The sequence below is a fragment of the Crocuta crocuta genome, unplaced genomic scaffold (assembly GCF_008692635.1).
Source record: "Crocuta crocuta isolate KB4526 unplaced genomic scaffold, BGI_CrCroc_1.0 scaffold343, whole genome shotgun sequence".
Lineage (NCBI taxonomy): Eukaryota > Metazoa > Chordata > Mammalia > Carnivora > Hyaenidae > Crocuta > Crocuta crocuta.
The window spans coordinates 794,171-808,274 of NW_027532679.1; the positions used below are offsets into that span (position 1 = coordinate 794,171).

At 40.7% G+C, this 14,104-nt stretch overlaps 1 long non-coding RNA gene across 2 annotated transcripts in view; it reads left to right on the forward strand.

Moving 5' to 3' along the window:
• Window positions 1–14,104, forward strand: part of LOC144245373 (uncharacterized) — a 23,853-nt gene that overhangs the window by 4,876 nt on the left and 4,873 nt on the right. For both annotated transcript variants that reach the window (XR_013339233.1, XR_013339232.1), the window contains exon 3: window positions 484–550. This is a non-coding gene — a long non-coding RNA (uncharacterized LOC144245373). The remainder of the gene's footprint in view (window positions 1–483; window positions 551–14,104) is intronic.

The window sequence follows — 14,104 nt, forward strand, 5'->3', positions numbered from 1 at the left end:
TTTGCTTTTTTTTTTTTTTTTTTTTTGCATGGTGGACACTGTTCTCATGTCAGTGTGTGGGTGCACTGCTCTGACACCCCTCTGAGGAGGTGGAGGACTTGTCCCAGCTGCTGGCAGTGCTGGTGGCCCCTTGCGGGACTGCCTGAGTTGTGGAGAGTCCTCTTGCCTAAGGTGGGGCCTTCCTTGGGGTGACCCATATTCAGCGATTGAGCCATACGGTGTTACAAAGGCCCACCCAGTTTTCCCAGCCCCACTGGGGACAATTCTGAAGGGTCAGTTTAGCTCTGCATCTGTCCCCATGGGGCTGGCTCTTGTTGGGCCACATCACAGCTCCACTGCCTCCCCCTTCCTACCCCTCCTTTCCCTTCCACAGATGTTGACCTCAGGAGCACTCCTCCATAAACCTCCTGCGCTCTACACTCCGTTTTGAAATCTGCTTCCTGTGGAGCCTGACTTGTGATGCTTTGTTCTGTTTTTAAATAGATTCTACTCTGACCTTCCTCCTCATTGGCAGTAATAGCAGTTGGCATTCACTGAGTGCACATATGAGGTAGGTCTCGCTGCCTCCTTTCACCCCATCTGAGAGCCCGAGGGCAGAGGGCCCTGCTAGAATCTGCATGTTACAGGCAGGGAAGTGAGGCTCAGGGTTCAGTGACCCATCCAAGGTCACAGCTAGTAAGCCAGTAAGTGCTAGAGCCAGAGCTTGAACTCAGTTGGATTCTAGAGCCCCTGCTCTTTAACTACTCTGCTGTCCTTCTAGCGCCCCTGCTGGTAACTTTAGATAAACGCAAGGAGAGTAGTGTGATGACCCCAGGTGAACATTTCCTAAAAGGTTATGGAGGACTCAGATGCTTTTTGTTAAAAGGGTTCTGGAGTCAAATAGGCAGGAAATATTTCATGTCAGGGGCCCTCTGTGCAGTTCACCAAGTGCATCAGTGTAACAGGAGCTCTGAGAAGTCCTACTGTAGGAACACCTGGTGATGTTTTCCAAATTTACTTGTCCACAAAAAACCGTGGTGTTCTGGGGGGGGGGGTAGGGGAGGAAGGTAGGAAACACTGGTCTGGACCTTAAATGCTTATTTTACTTTATGGGGGGATTGGTTAATGTTTGCTGGTTTACCGTTTCTAGTCCTGTCTAATCATTATGCTACTAAACGAGTTGTTTCAAAGCTGTAAAATAGAAGTTGTTTGTTACCTCATGAAACTCACATTGTGATCAGATGAGAAACGAGATACAAAACCTTTGAAAATCATTTATTACTGTACAGATGCCAGGGGTTTTAAAGGTATTCATATTTTCAGATTCAGAAACGTTAGGTGGTTGATCTATCAAAAGCCATCCCTCATATAAAGTCTAGCTTTGGAAAAATTTCTGAGGGGAATCTGGTCTACACGTATGTGTATTAACTATTTGAAAGAATTATAATTAGAACACATATGATTAATGCATTAAAGTTAGGTCATTGCTAAAATGGGAAATACTTATTCTTCAAATAATTTTCAGCATGCTTTGTGTGCCAATGCAAACGTTGCTGGGAACATGAGTAAGTGTACATTATGGATTTGTACATTACTGTATATAGCACAGAGGACAGATATATGCCGTATATTTTCCTTCTCCACCTGGCCATGATCATTGCAAGACTTTGCTAATCAAGACTTTGCTAATTACACTTTTTTCTTTTTTCCAGTTTTTAGAGAGAGAGAAAGAGAGTATGAGTGGGGGAGAGAGAGAGAGAGAGAGGGAGAGAGAATCTTAATCAGGCTTCACACCTAGTGCTGAGCCAGATATGGGGCTCAATCCCATGACCCTGGGATCATGACCTAAGCTGAAATCAAGAGATGGGCACTTAACTGACTGAGCCAACTGGTGCCCCAGTTTACACTTTTTTTTAAAGTTTATTTATTTATTTTGAGAGAGAGAGCACAAGCAGGGGAGAGGACAGAGAGAGGAAGAAAGAGCGAGAGACAGAGGGAGAATGTGTGAGAGGCAGAGAAAGAGGGAGAGGGAGGATCCCTAACAGCCTCTTTCAGCACAGAGCCCAGTGCAGGGCTCTAACTCACAAACTGTGAAATCATGTCTTGAGCTGAAACCAAGAGTTGAACATGTAACTGACTGAGCCACTCAGGTGCCCCTAATTTACCCTGGTAACCACTGAGCCCAGATGCAGGCTGAGAGTTGTCCCTGTGACCCCCTAGGGCAACCACCACTAACTGATCAGTGGCACGTGATGCGAAACCTGTGTCTACAGAAACATGATTTATAGAGTCTAGACCTGCATACATAAAGAGCATGCACCAAGTGAGTATGTGATAGGTGCCAATATAATTGTACAGTCAGAGTATGCAGTACATGTCTGGGCGAGGGTAGCCAGGGAGGGCTTCCTAGAAGAGGCAGGAACTAAACTGGGTCCTGAAGGATGGCAGGGACATGGATGGTGATCAGGATAGGGGAAGGTATCCCAGGACACCCAAAGGAGAGGTAAGTCCCAGATACCCAAAAGACAGCCTGAGTCTAAAACTTTGGCGGAGGGTTTCATTGCTGAGTGTGGGCATTGCTGTTTCCTTACCCTAGATTCTAGAAGACTGATACATTTCAGAGTCACTTTGACCTTCTGATTGGCTGCCAGACTCCAGATTGTGATTTCGGTCTGTTGCCGAGTCAGAGACAGAGAACCCAAATTCCAGGTGCCCATAAATTACTTCTAGTTATTGCAATGACAAAAGGCCTCTTCGAAGGTGACTTGCTCACTCCCTGTTTTATAGCCTCATACATCAAAGAGGAAGATGGAGCGGAGTCAGTTACTGTGAGGAAATCCAGACTGCAGGAGAAACGGGTGGCAACTGTCTGCGAAATTGAGCACTTTCTGTCAAAACTTAATTAAATTAGCCTCAATTCTATAAATAATAGAGTGGGTCTCCCGCCCCCAGCCCTCTGGACCCCCCTCGACGTCTCCCTCTTTCTCCTGAAAAAACAGAGTTCTGAGTGTGTTGCACGAGGAAACAGTTTGTAAAAATTAGGCAGCGATGAGTTTAATTTGAACTTTGCGTTAATTTACAGAAGCAGAATGTGCTTCAGGTTGAAGGGGCGGTGACCTGTGAGATGTGCGACACGCTCGGTCAGGTCTAAAGGAAAGACAACTGAACAGGATGTGGGGACCTGGGAATCTTGGCCCTCAGTTCTAGGCAGCAGCTCTGTGATGTTGGGCAGAGCTCTTTCCCTTTGGCTCCTCAGGTTCCCGATCCAGATTCCATTTAAGGCTTTGTATCAGCCAGGTTTATTTCTCATCCGTGCCACATGCCCACTGTGGGTCAGCATGGGCTCGTTTCCACGTCTCCTTGCTCTGGGGCTCAGGGGACATGTGGCGGCTGCAGTGTGCTGTGATGGAAAGTGACAGAGGAGAGCACTCTGGGGGAGGGGGGTGTCTCTCACTGGCAGTCACATGGCCCGAGAGTGACAGGTGCCATGTCTTCTCACAGTTCCTCTCACAATTCCTTCTAGGCCCCATATAAGCACAGGGGGCCAGAGAGTACATGTAGTCTGTCGCACCGCATACCTGGCATTTGGTGAACAGCGCTAATGGATGTCCCAGGCCTCTCCCAACACTGACATTTCAGAATTCTCTAATTTTCCTCAAAATCTGAGTTTTCGTTTCTACATTTCACTTTGATTAGGATTCTTGTCCACTCATTTTCATCCACCAAGTGCTGGCTGATCATGCTTTACTTTCCTCAGGAATGGCGGGGCGCCTGGGTGGCTCAGTTAGTTGGGCTTCTGAATTTGGCTCAGGTCATGATCTCATGGTTTATGGGTTTGAGCCCCGTGTTGGGCTCTGTGCTGACAGCTAGCTCAGAGCCTGGAGCCTCCTTCTGATTCCGTGTCTCCCTCTCTCTCTGCCTTAACCCCTGCTCACGCTCTGTCTCTCTCCCTCAAAAATGAATAAATATTAAAAAAATTGAATTTCCTCAGGAATGGGTNGATACAGGGCTCGAACTCACGAATGGCGAGAACATGACCAAGCCAAAGTCAGACATTTAACCGACTGAGCCAGCCAGGCACCCCATGGGTCTACTGTCCCTTTATGTTTCTACCAGGCTGTGATCCTGGGTAAGTGTCCTGTGATCCAGTTTTCCCATCTCTGCAACACGGATAATAAAGGTGCTCTCCCAAATAAGGTTATTCTGAGAATGAGCTAAGTTAGAATGCAGTGCTCAAAAAATGTCAGACATTACTGAGGAAGACCATACAGTCTGGAGGCTGTAAGTGCCAGCTGTGGAGTTAGACTGTCTGGCTTTGTATCCCTGCACTGCCTCTTACAAGCCATGGGGCTGGGGATGGGCTAGTTTTCTTACCTGTCAAGTGGGGATAGTGTCTACCTCATGGGAATTTTGTGAGGATTCCACGAACTGTATTCCCAAAGCATTTAGAATAGTACAGAGCACTTAATAAGTGCTTGGAAATATTGGCCCCAATTACTGGATATACAGCACTTGGCACCACTAAGTGTGTGTGTGTGTTTTAAAGAAGCTTCTAGCCTTTAAAGGTTGAGGCTCCCCAGGGTTCCATGGATTTCAAGGTTGATGCTCCAAGCATTCTCTCCTTAAGTTTGTTTGTTCTCACGGCATCAACTTTCACCTGCTCACTGATGGCTTCCAGAGAAGCAGCTTTTTGTTTTTGTTTTTTATGTTTATATTTGAGAAAGAGAGAGAGAGAGAGAGAGACAAAGTGTGAGTAGGGGAGGCACAGAGAGAGAAGGAGACACAGAATCCAAAGCAGGCTCCAGGCTCTGAACTGTCAGCACAGAGCCCAATGCGGGGCTTGAACTCCCTAGCCGTGAGATCATGACCTGAGCCGAAGTTGGACGCTGAACCGAGTGAGCCACCCAAGCACCCCCCAAAGACACATCTTTACCCCACCCCTCTCCATGTCTGCTGGATATCCCATGGCATCCCACATTTCTGGAAGTGAACTCGTTCTTTCCCTCTGTTGTCATCATACATTTAGCCATCACCTGCTTTTATTTATTTATTTTAAATATTTATTTATTCTTAAAATTCCAATACAGTTAATGTACAGTATTATCTTAGTTTAAGGTGCACAATATAGTAATGCAACAATTCTGTACATTACTCTGTGCTCATCATGACAAGTGTACTCTTAATCCCCTTCACCTATTTCACCCATCCCCCCGTTAACCTCCTCCCTGGTAACTACTAGTTTCTTCTCTATAGTTAAGAGTCTTTTTTAAAAAAGTTTATTTATTTATTTGAGAGAGTGAGAGAGAGAGAACACAAGTATGAGCCTGAGCAGGGGAAGGGGCGGGTGGGGAAGAGAATTCCAAACAGGTGTCAGCACAGAGCCCTGTACAGGGCTCGAACACATGAATGGAGAGACCATGACCTGAGTTGAAAATCAAGAGTCGGTCACTTAACCAGCTGAGCCATCCAAGTGCCTCTGTTTTTGTTTCTTAAATTCCACAAATGAGTGAAATCATATGGTATTTTTGTTTCTCTACCTGACTTATTTCACTTAGCATTATACCTCTAATTCCACCCATGCTGTTGCAAATGGCAAGATTTCATTTTTTATGGCCAGGTAATATTCCATCACACACACACACACACACACACACACACACACACACACACACACACACACACACACACCCCACATCTTATTTATCCATTCATCTACTGATGGGAACTTAGGCTATTGAAAACAATGTTGCAATAAACATAGGCATGCATTTATCTTTTCAAATTAGTATTTTTGTTTTCTTTGGATACTCAGTAGTATCCACAGTGGCTGCCAGTTTGCATTCACACCAACAGTGCACAAGCTTTCCGTTTTCTCTACATCTTCTCTAACACTTGTTTCTTATGTTTTTGATTTAAGCCATTCTGACTTATGTGAGGTGATATCTTATTGTGGTTTTAATTTGCATTTCCCTGATGATAAGTAATGTTGAGTATCTTTTCATGTGTCTGTTGGCTATCTGTATGTCTTTTTTTATTAAAAATTTTTAAAAAATATTTATTTTTGAGAGAGAGAGAGGGAGACAGAGTGTGAGTGGGGGAGGGACAGAGAGAGAGAGAGGTGAGACACAGAATCTGAAACAGGCTCCAGGCTCTGAGCTGTCAGCACAGAGTCCGATGTGGGACTCAAACTCATGAGCTGTGAGATCACGACCTGAGCTAAAGCTGGACACGTAACTGACTGAGCCACCCAGGTGCCCCTATTTGTATGTCTTCTTTGGAAAAATGTCTGTTTGTGTCTTCTGCCCATTTTTAATTGAATTATTTGTTTTTTGGTGTGTGTGTGTGTTGAGTTGTGTAAGTTCTTCATATATTTTGGATATTAACCCCTTATCGGATATATCATTTATAAGTACTTTCTTCAGTTCAGGGGGTTGTGTTTTTGTTTTATTGATGGCTTCTTCTGCTGTACAGAAGCTTTTTATCCTTTTTTATTGTTAATCATGTAGTCCCAGTAGTTTAATTTGCCTTTTGTTTCCCTTGCCGTAGGAGGTATATCTAGAGAACTATCTCTGCAACTGACATCAGAATTACTGCCTGAGCTCTCTTAGAGGAATTTTATGGTTTCAGGCCTCACATTTAGGTCTTTAGCCCATTTTGAGTTAATTTTTGTGCATGGTGTAAAAAAGTGGTTCAGTTTTACATCCTTTTGCATGTAGCTGTCCGGTGTTCTGAGCACCATTTGTTGAAGAGACTGTCTTTGTCCCATTGCATATTCTTGCCTCCTGTGTTGTAGATTTATGAATACATTGTGGATTTATTTCTGGGATCTCTATTTTCGTTCTATTAATCCATGTGTCTATTTTTGTGCCAGAACCATACTGTTTGGATTACTATAGCTTTGCAGTATATCTTGAGATCTGTGATTGTGATGCTTTTAGCTTTTCTTTTTCTAGATTGCTTTGGCTATTCATGGTCTTTTGTGGTTCCATAAAAACTTTATTAAGTGTTAAAATTCTGTGAAAATCTGCTGTTGGTATTTTGATAGGGATTGCATTAAATCTGTAGATTGCTTTGATTTGTATAGACATTTCAATAATATTTGTTTTTCCAATCCAGGTGTATGGAATACCTTTTGATTTGTTTGTGTCCTCTTTAATTTCTTCCATCAATGTTTTATAGTTTTCAGAGTACACATCTTTCACCTCCTTGGTTAAGTTTATTCCTAGGTACTTTACTCTTTATGGTACAATTGTGAATGAGATTGTCTTCTTAATTTTTCTTTCTGCTACTTCTTTATTAGTGTATAGAAATGCAACAGATTTCTGTATATTGATTTTGTACCCTGTGACTTTATTGAATTCATTCATCAGTTCTATTAAGTTTTTTTGGTGGGTCTTTAGGGTGTATATAGTATCATGTCATCTGCAAATAGTTAATGTTTTACTTATTCCTTGCTGATTTGGATGCCTTTTATTTCTTTTTGTTGTGTGATTGCTGTGACTGGGACTTCCAGTACAATGTTGAATAAAACTGGTGACAGTGGACATCCTTGTCTCGTTCGCAGTCTTAGAGGAAAAACTCTCAGTTTTTCACCATTGAGTATCGTGTTAACTGTGGGTTTTTCACACATAACCTTTAGTGTGTTAAGGTTTGTTCCTTCTAAACCAGCTGTGTTGAGAGTTTTTACCATGAATGGATGTTATACTTCATCAAATGCTTCTTCTGGATCTATTGAAATGATGATGATTTTTATCCTTTCTCTTACTGATGTGATGTATCATAATGATTGATTTGTGAATATTGGACCACACTTGCATCCCAGGAATAAATCTCACTGGATTGTGCTGAATGATTTTTTAATGTATCGTTGGATTTGGTTTTGCTAATATTTTGTTGAGGACTTTTGCATCTGTGTTTATCAGAATTATTGGCTTGTACTTTTCTTTTTTGTAGTGTCTCTATCTGGTTTTGATACCAGGGTAATGAGGGCCTCATGGAATGAATTAAGAAACTTTCCTTCCTCTTCTATATTTTGGAATAGTTTGAGAAGAACAGGTTTGACTCTTTTTTTAATGTTTGGTAGAATTCACCTATTAAGCCATCTAGTCTTAGACTTTTGTTTGTTGGGAGTTTTTTGATTACTGATTAAATCTCATTGCTAGTAACTGGTCTGTTCAAATTTTCTATTTCTTCCTGATTCAGTTTTAGGAGATTGTATGTTTTTAGGAATTTACTCATTTCTTCTAGATTGTCCAGTTTGTTGGCATATATTTTTTCATAATATTTTCTTATAATCATTTGTATCTCTGGGGTGTCAGTTGTTATTTCTCCTCTTAAATTTCTGAATTTTATTTACTTGAGTTCTCTCTCTCTCTCTCTCCCTCTCCCTCTCTCTTTTTTGATGAATCTGGCTAAAGATTTATCGTTTTTGCTCATCCTTTAATAGAGCCAGCTCCTGGCTTCATTGATCTCTTTTATTTATGTATTTTAATCTCTATTTCATTGATTTCTGCTCTAATCTTTCTTTAAAAAAATTTTTTTAATGTTTTATTTATTTCTGAGAGAGAGAAGGAGAGAGAGACTGCATGAACAGGGGAGGGTCAGAGAGCGAGAGGGAGACACAGAATCCAAAGGCAGGCTCTGGGCTTTGAGCTAGATGTCAGCACAGAGCCCACCGCAGGGCTCAAACCCACAAACTGTGAGATCATGACCTGAGCCGAAGTCAGACACTTAACCGACTGAGCCACCCAGGAACCCTGCTCGAATCTTTCTTATTTCCTCGTTTCTGATTTTGGGTTTTGTTTGTTGTTCTTTTTCTAGTTCCTTTAGGTGTAAGTTTAGGTTGTTTATTTGAGATTTTTCTTGCTTCTTGAGATAGACCTGTATTGTTATAAACTTCCCTCTTAGAACAGCTTTTGCTGCATCCCAAAGATTTTGGACTGTTGTGTTTGCATTTTCATTTGTCTCCATGTATTTTTGGATTTCCTCTTTGATTTCTTGGTTGACCCATTCATTGTTTGGTAGCATGTTATTTAACCTCCATATATTTGTGCTCTTTACAGATTTTTTCTTATGGTTGATTTCTAGTTTTATAGTGTTGTGGTTGGAAAAGATGATACAACTTCAGTGTTTTTTGAAATTTTTGAGACTTATTTTGTGGTCTAACATGTGATCTAGTTTGGAGAATGTTCCACAGGCATTTGAAAAGAATATGTTTTCTGCTGTTTTTGGATGGAATGTTCTGAGTCTATTAGATCTATCTAGTCCAATGTGTCATTCAAAGCCACTGTTTCCTTGTTGGTTTTCTGTCTTGATGATCTATCCGGTGATATAAGTGGGGTGTTAAAGTCCCCTACTATTATAGTATTACTGTTGATTTCTTCCTTTATGATTGTGAATAATTACTTGATATATTTGGGTGTTCCATGCTGGGTGCATAAATATTTACAGTTGTTATATATTTTTGTTGGATTGCTCTCTTTGTGATTATGTAGTGTCTTTCTTGGTCTCTTAGTCTTTGCTTTAAAACCTATATTGTTCATTATAAGTATTGCTATGTTAGTTTTTGTTTCTATTTGCATGATAAATGTTTTCCATCCCTTCACTTTCAATCTGCATGTGTCATTAGGTCTGAAATGAGTTTTTTGTAGGCAACAGATAGATGGGTCTTTTTTATCCATTTTGTTACCTTATGCCTTTCAATTGTTTAGTCTATTAACATTCAAAGTAATTATTGATAGGTATGTACTTATTGCCATTTTGTTACTTGTTTTGTGGTGGTTTTTGTAGGTCTTTACTGTTCCTTTCTTGTTCTCTTTTTTTGTAGTTTGACAATTTTCTTTAGTGAAATGCTTGAATTCCTTTATCCTTATTTTTTTGCATATCTATTATAGACTTTTGGTTTGTGGTTACCATTAGATTTATATGTAATATCCTATTCATATAGCAGTCTATATTAAGCTCATTAGCCACCTACCTTTTTAAATCTGTTTTTAGCATGATGGCTCAGTGGTGGAATTTGAAGCATGGGCCTAAGTTGAAATCATTGCCACATGATTGCTATGTGAACTTGGGCAAGTGACCTAACTCTTCTGAACCCTAACCTCAGAAATGGGGATAAAAACAGTATCTACCTCATAGGCTTACTTTGAAATTGAATGGGGCAATTATGTAAATCACTAAGATAGCACATGGCTCTGCCTTAGTTTAGGCATTTGTTTTTCCCACCCAGATAAATGTAATTGCCCACTAACTCATTGATTTCTTTGCTTCCTCTGGTCTTGCTCACCTCCACTGATTCTTATTTTTACCAAAATTTTCTTTCTAAAGTGTAGCTCTGATCACATCATTCTAGTGGTTAGGATACCCTCAAATATCTATTTATTGCCTAAAGGATAAAGGCCAAACTTATCAGCTTCAGGTACCTCAACAACGCTAAACTATAAATAAATATCTGTTGAATACAAATTCGCTTATTTACCTGTGATCCACCATTGACGTAGGCTGGCTAATTCATGTAGGAGGAGCTGTGGCTGTCCACTAAGGTTTTGAGCAGGACTGGACACTGCACAACTCCAGGGGCCGCTTTTCACATTATATTCTGTTGAATGGCACCACTGGAATCCAGCAGTGTTCTCTGGAGTCGAGCAGTGCAGTGGCTGGAAGAATCTTGGATTCTTGTGTAATCTCTTCTTGGGCAAGTCCCTTAATGACTTTGAGCCTTAATTGTCAAATGGAGGTAGCAAGGCCTATACTGCCATCCTTTACGCTTGTGGGGAGGCTTATGAATGTGAAACGACATATATATTGAGAAGTGATGTCTCTACCAAATTCTCTTGCTATTATTGTCATCAGCAGTGACTATAGCAGTAAAGACTAAAAAAGAACCTTATCGCCCACAGTTAGTTTCTAAGATAAAAGCCCCGTTATGTGCAGTGGGTGTATGATAGGCCCAAGCATATTATTTATTTATGATTTAAACTACCTTGTTTTTCTTATTTCAACAGCAGTACTCATAATAGCAGAAAATAATAGTCTAGCAAAAAAGAAAACAAAAACATCCATAATCCCACCCACACAGGAGCAACCATTATTAATTCCTTGATATATTTTCTTCTAGAGTCTTTCCCAGGCAAATGTGGTGTAAGTACCATTTTATAGCCTGCTTTCTCCCCCTCACTTAATGTACCACAAACCTCTTCTTGTATTAACAAATACACTTTCATGGTGTGATTATTACTGGATGTATATTATTCTGATGTGAGGCCACACTGTAATTTATTTAACTAACACACTGTTGCTGGCATTTAGGCTAATTCTCACTTTTTCCTGTTAAAAATGGGGCTGCAAGGAACATCCTTGTAGCTAAATCTGTGTGCAGTTCCATGCTTATTTCCTCAGGTTAAATCACAGAAGTGGAATTACAGGGTCAAAGAGTAGGCATATTTTTTTTAAAAAGGCTTTTGCAAAGAACTGTCAATTACCTCTAGTAAGATTGTATGCTCAATTGGATTTTGAAGGTCATTTTTGTCTAATAGTGGAGCGTGCAAAGTAAATAAACTTTGAACTTTCAAATGGAATTAGTCTCTGCTGGGTTGTAACATGGGTTTAATAGGAAATATGAGGATGGTATTAAGTGATAGAGTGATAGGAAAGCCCTGTTAATAGGTTCTAGGCTACTTTCTTTTCTTTACATCTTTTTTAAAATGCTTATTTATTTATTTTGAGAGAAAGTGGGAAGGAGGGAGGAAGGGGGAGAGAGAGAGAGCGCGCACGCGAGAGAGCGAGCGAGCGCAGGGGAGGGGCAGAGAGAGGGAGAGAGAGAATCCCAAGCAAGCACAGAGACTGATGTTAGACTCAAACTCACACACTGTGAAATCTTGACCAGAGCTGAAATCTAGAGTTGGGTGCTTAACAAACTGAGCCACCCAGATGACCCTAGATCTTCTTATTCTTCTTCTTTTAAAATTTATTTAATTATTTTGAGAGAGACAGAGACAGCATGAGTGGAGGAAGAGCAGAGAGAGAGGGAGAGAGAGAGAGAATCTCAAGAACGCTCCACACTGTGAGTGCAGACCCCAACATGGGCTCAAGGTCACAAATCTGTGAGATCATGACCTGAGCCGAAGCCAAGAGTCGAAAGCTTAACTGACTAAGCCACCCAGGTGCCCCTAGATCTTAGTTGTTAAAAATTGGGGTATAATTTTTATATAATATAGTATAATTGAATTTGGTAGAGATGGCTAGAGGTTACACATACATGATTTTCTTCTCCTTCCAAGCATATGCAAGATGACATTCTCCAATTTTTGTAGTAGTTAGGTTTGGTGACTGAGTCTAGCCAGTGGGCTATGAGCAGAACGATATGGGTCACTTTTGGAGTGAAGGACTTAATTGCCAGTAGGAGACTCCCACCTCTTCTCAGCTCACCCCCAGAGCGCTCTCTTTTCCATGTTGATTGAGGAGTCCCTGTGTTACTAATTGTACACTACAAGATGGTGGGGCTCTTCAACCTGGGTCTGTGCGCATCTTCTTAGGACAATTGCCCTAGAGTTGTAACCTATGTTACAGTGTACAGTGGGCTTTGTGTGAGTGAGAAACAACCTTATGCTGAATCGCTAAGATTTGAGGGGTTATTTTTTCAACTGAAGCATAATCTAATTCATTCCAGCTAGTACAGTACATAATTTGGTTCCAGAGCTAAGTTACTAGTCACTTTGCAAACGCTTCTTAGAGTGTCTTTTCTGTGCGGGGCACTGTGGAGGATAGAAGAAAGATAAATTTAATCTCTGTTTGAGAAATCTATACAATTTATGGTTCATCTCTATTCATTGAATAATGTGTATCTATTGAATGTTACAGATCTCCAGATGCAGTGTATACTCTTTAAAGGGACTTTGTACATAACAAGCTGATTCACAAATTAATAAAAGGTGGAACCAACAGCTGCTGTTCTAGCTCTGTCCAGTGCAGTGCAGCCTTCTTCCGCTGGAAGACTTCTGTCCTGCCCCACATGGTTCTAATGGGGTAGACAATTATAGCCTCCACTTCCCCAGCCACTGGAAAAGGCATATAACCTACCTGGAGTGTTTTGAGTTGATGGTGGAAGTGGTAGCTCTGTCCTGTCCCCTGTGTCATAAGCTGTAGGAATTGATCCCTGAGGAGCCTGAGACCATGAGGACAACTCATAGACCAAAGCCAAGATGAAATCAAGAATGTTGAACAGAGAGTGATTCTAATGCTGTTTCAGCTCTGGATCCTGACTAGCTGGAGGCCAGTAACACCTGTGTGCCTTCAGATGGGTCAGCCAAGACCTCCCCTTTCTTTTTTTTCTTTTTTTTTTTTTTTGTTTAAACTAATTTCAGCTGGTTTCTGTCTCATCCAGTAGAATTCTCATTAATTTAACAAATATTGTATTTGTTGACAAAAATCAACCGCATGCTGATAACTACCAACATTTATTAAAAGCTTTACATATATAATCTCATTTAATCCTGATAGCAATCCTAAGAAATTGATATACTTATTAATGTCATTCCCACTTTACAGAGGAAGAGAATAAAGCTGGCCAAGACAGATCACTTGCCCAAGGTCACACAGTTTGTAAGTGTTAGGACAAGAATGAAACCCAGGCAGCCCAACTCCCAAGCTCGCAAGCTTAGCACTACTCCATGAGCATGAGTTGTTTTTTTTTTAATGTTTATTTATTTTTGAGAGAGACAGAATGTGACCCAAGAGGGGGAGAGAGGGAGACACAGAATCTGAAGTAGGCTCCAGGATCCAAGCTTTCAGCACAGAGCCTGATGTGGGGCTTGAACCCACGAACCATGAGATCATGACCTGAGCTGAAGTCGAACGCTTAACCAACTGAGCCACCCAGGTACCCCCGTGAGTCTGAGTTTTAATTTCAAGGTTTATGGGAAATGTTTTCTATTTTTTCCTTCTCTGACATTATTATCTTCAAAGGGTGACAAAATAATTTGTGGCTGGTTTGTAGAAGTATGTATAATTCCTTTTGTGGAAGAGAAATACAAATCCTTATATAGATATATATATATATATATTTCAGTTATATATATATAAAAATATATATATTTCAGTTATATATATATAAATATAAATATAT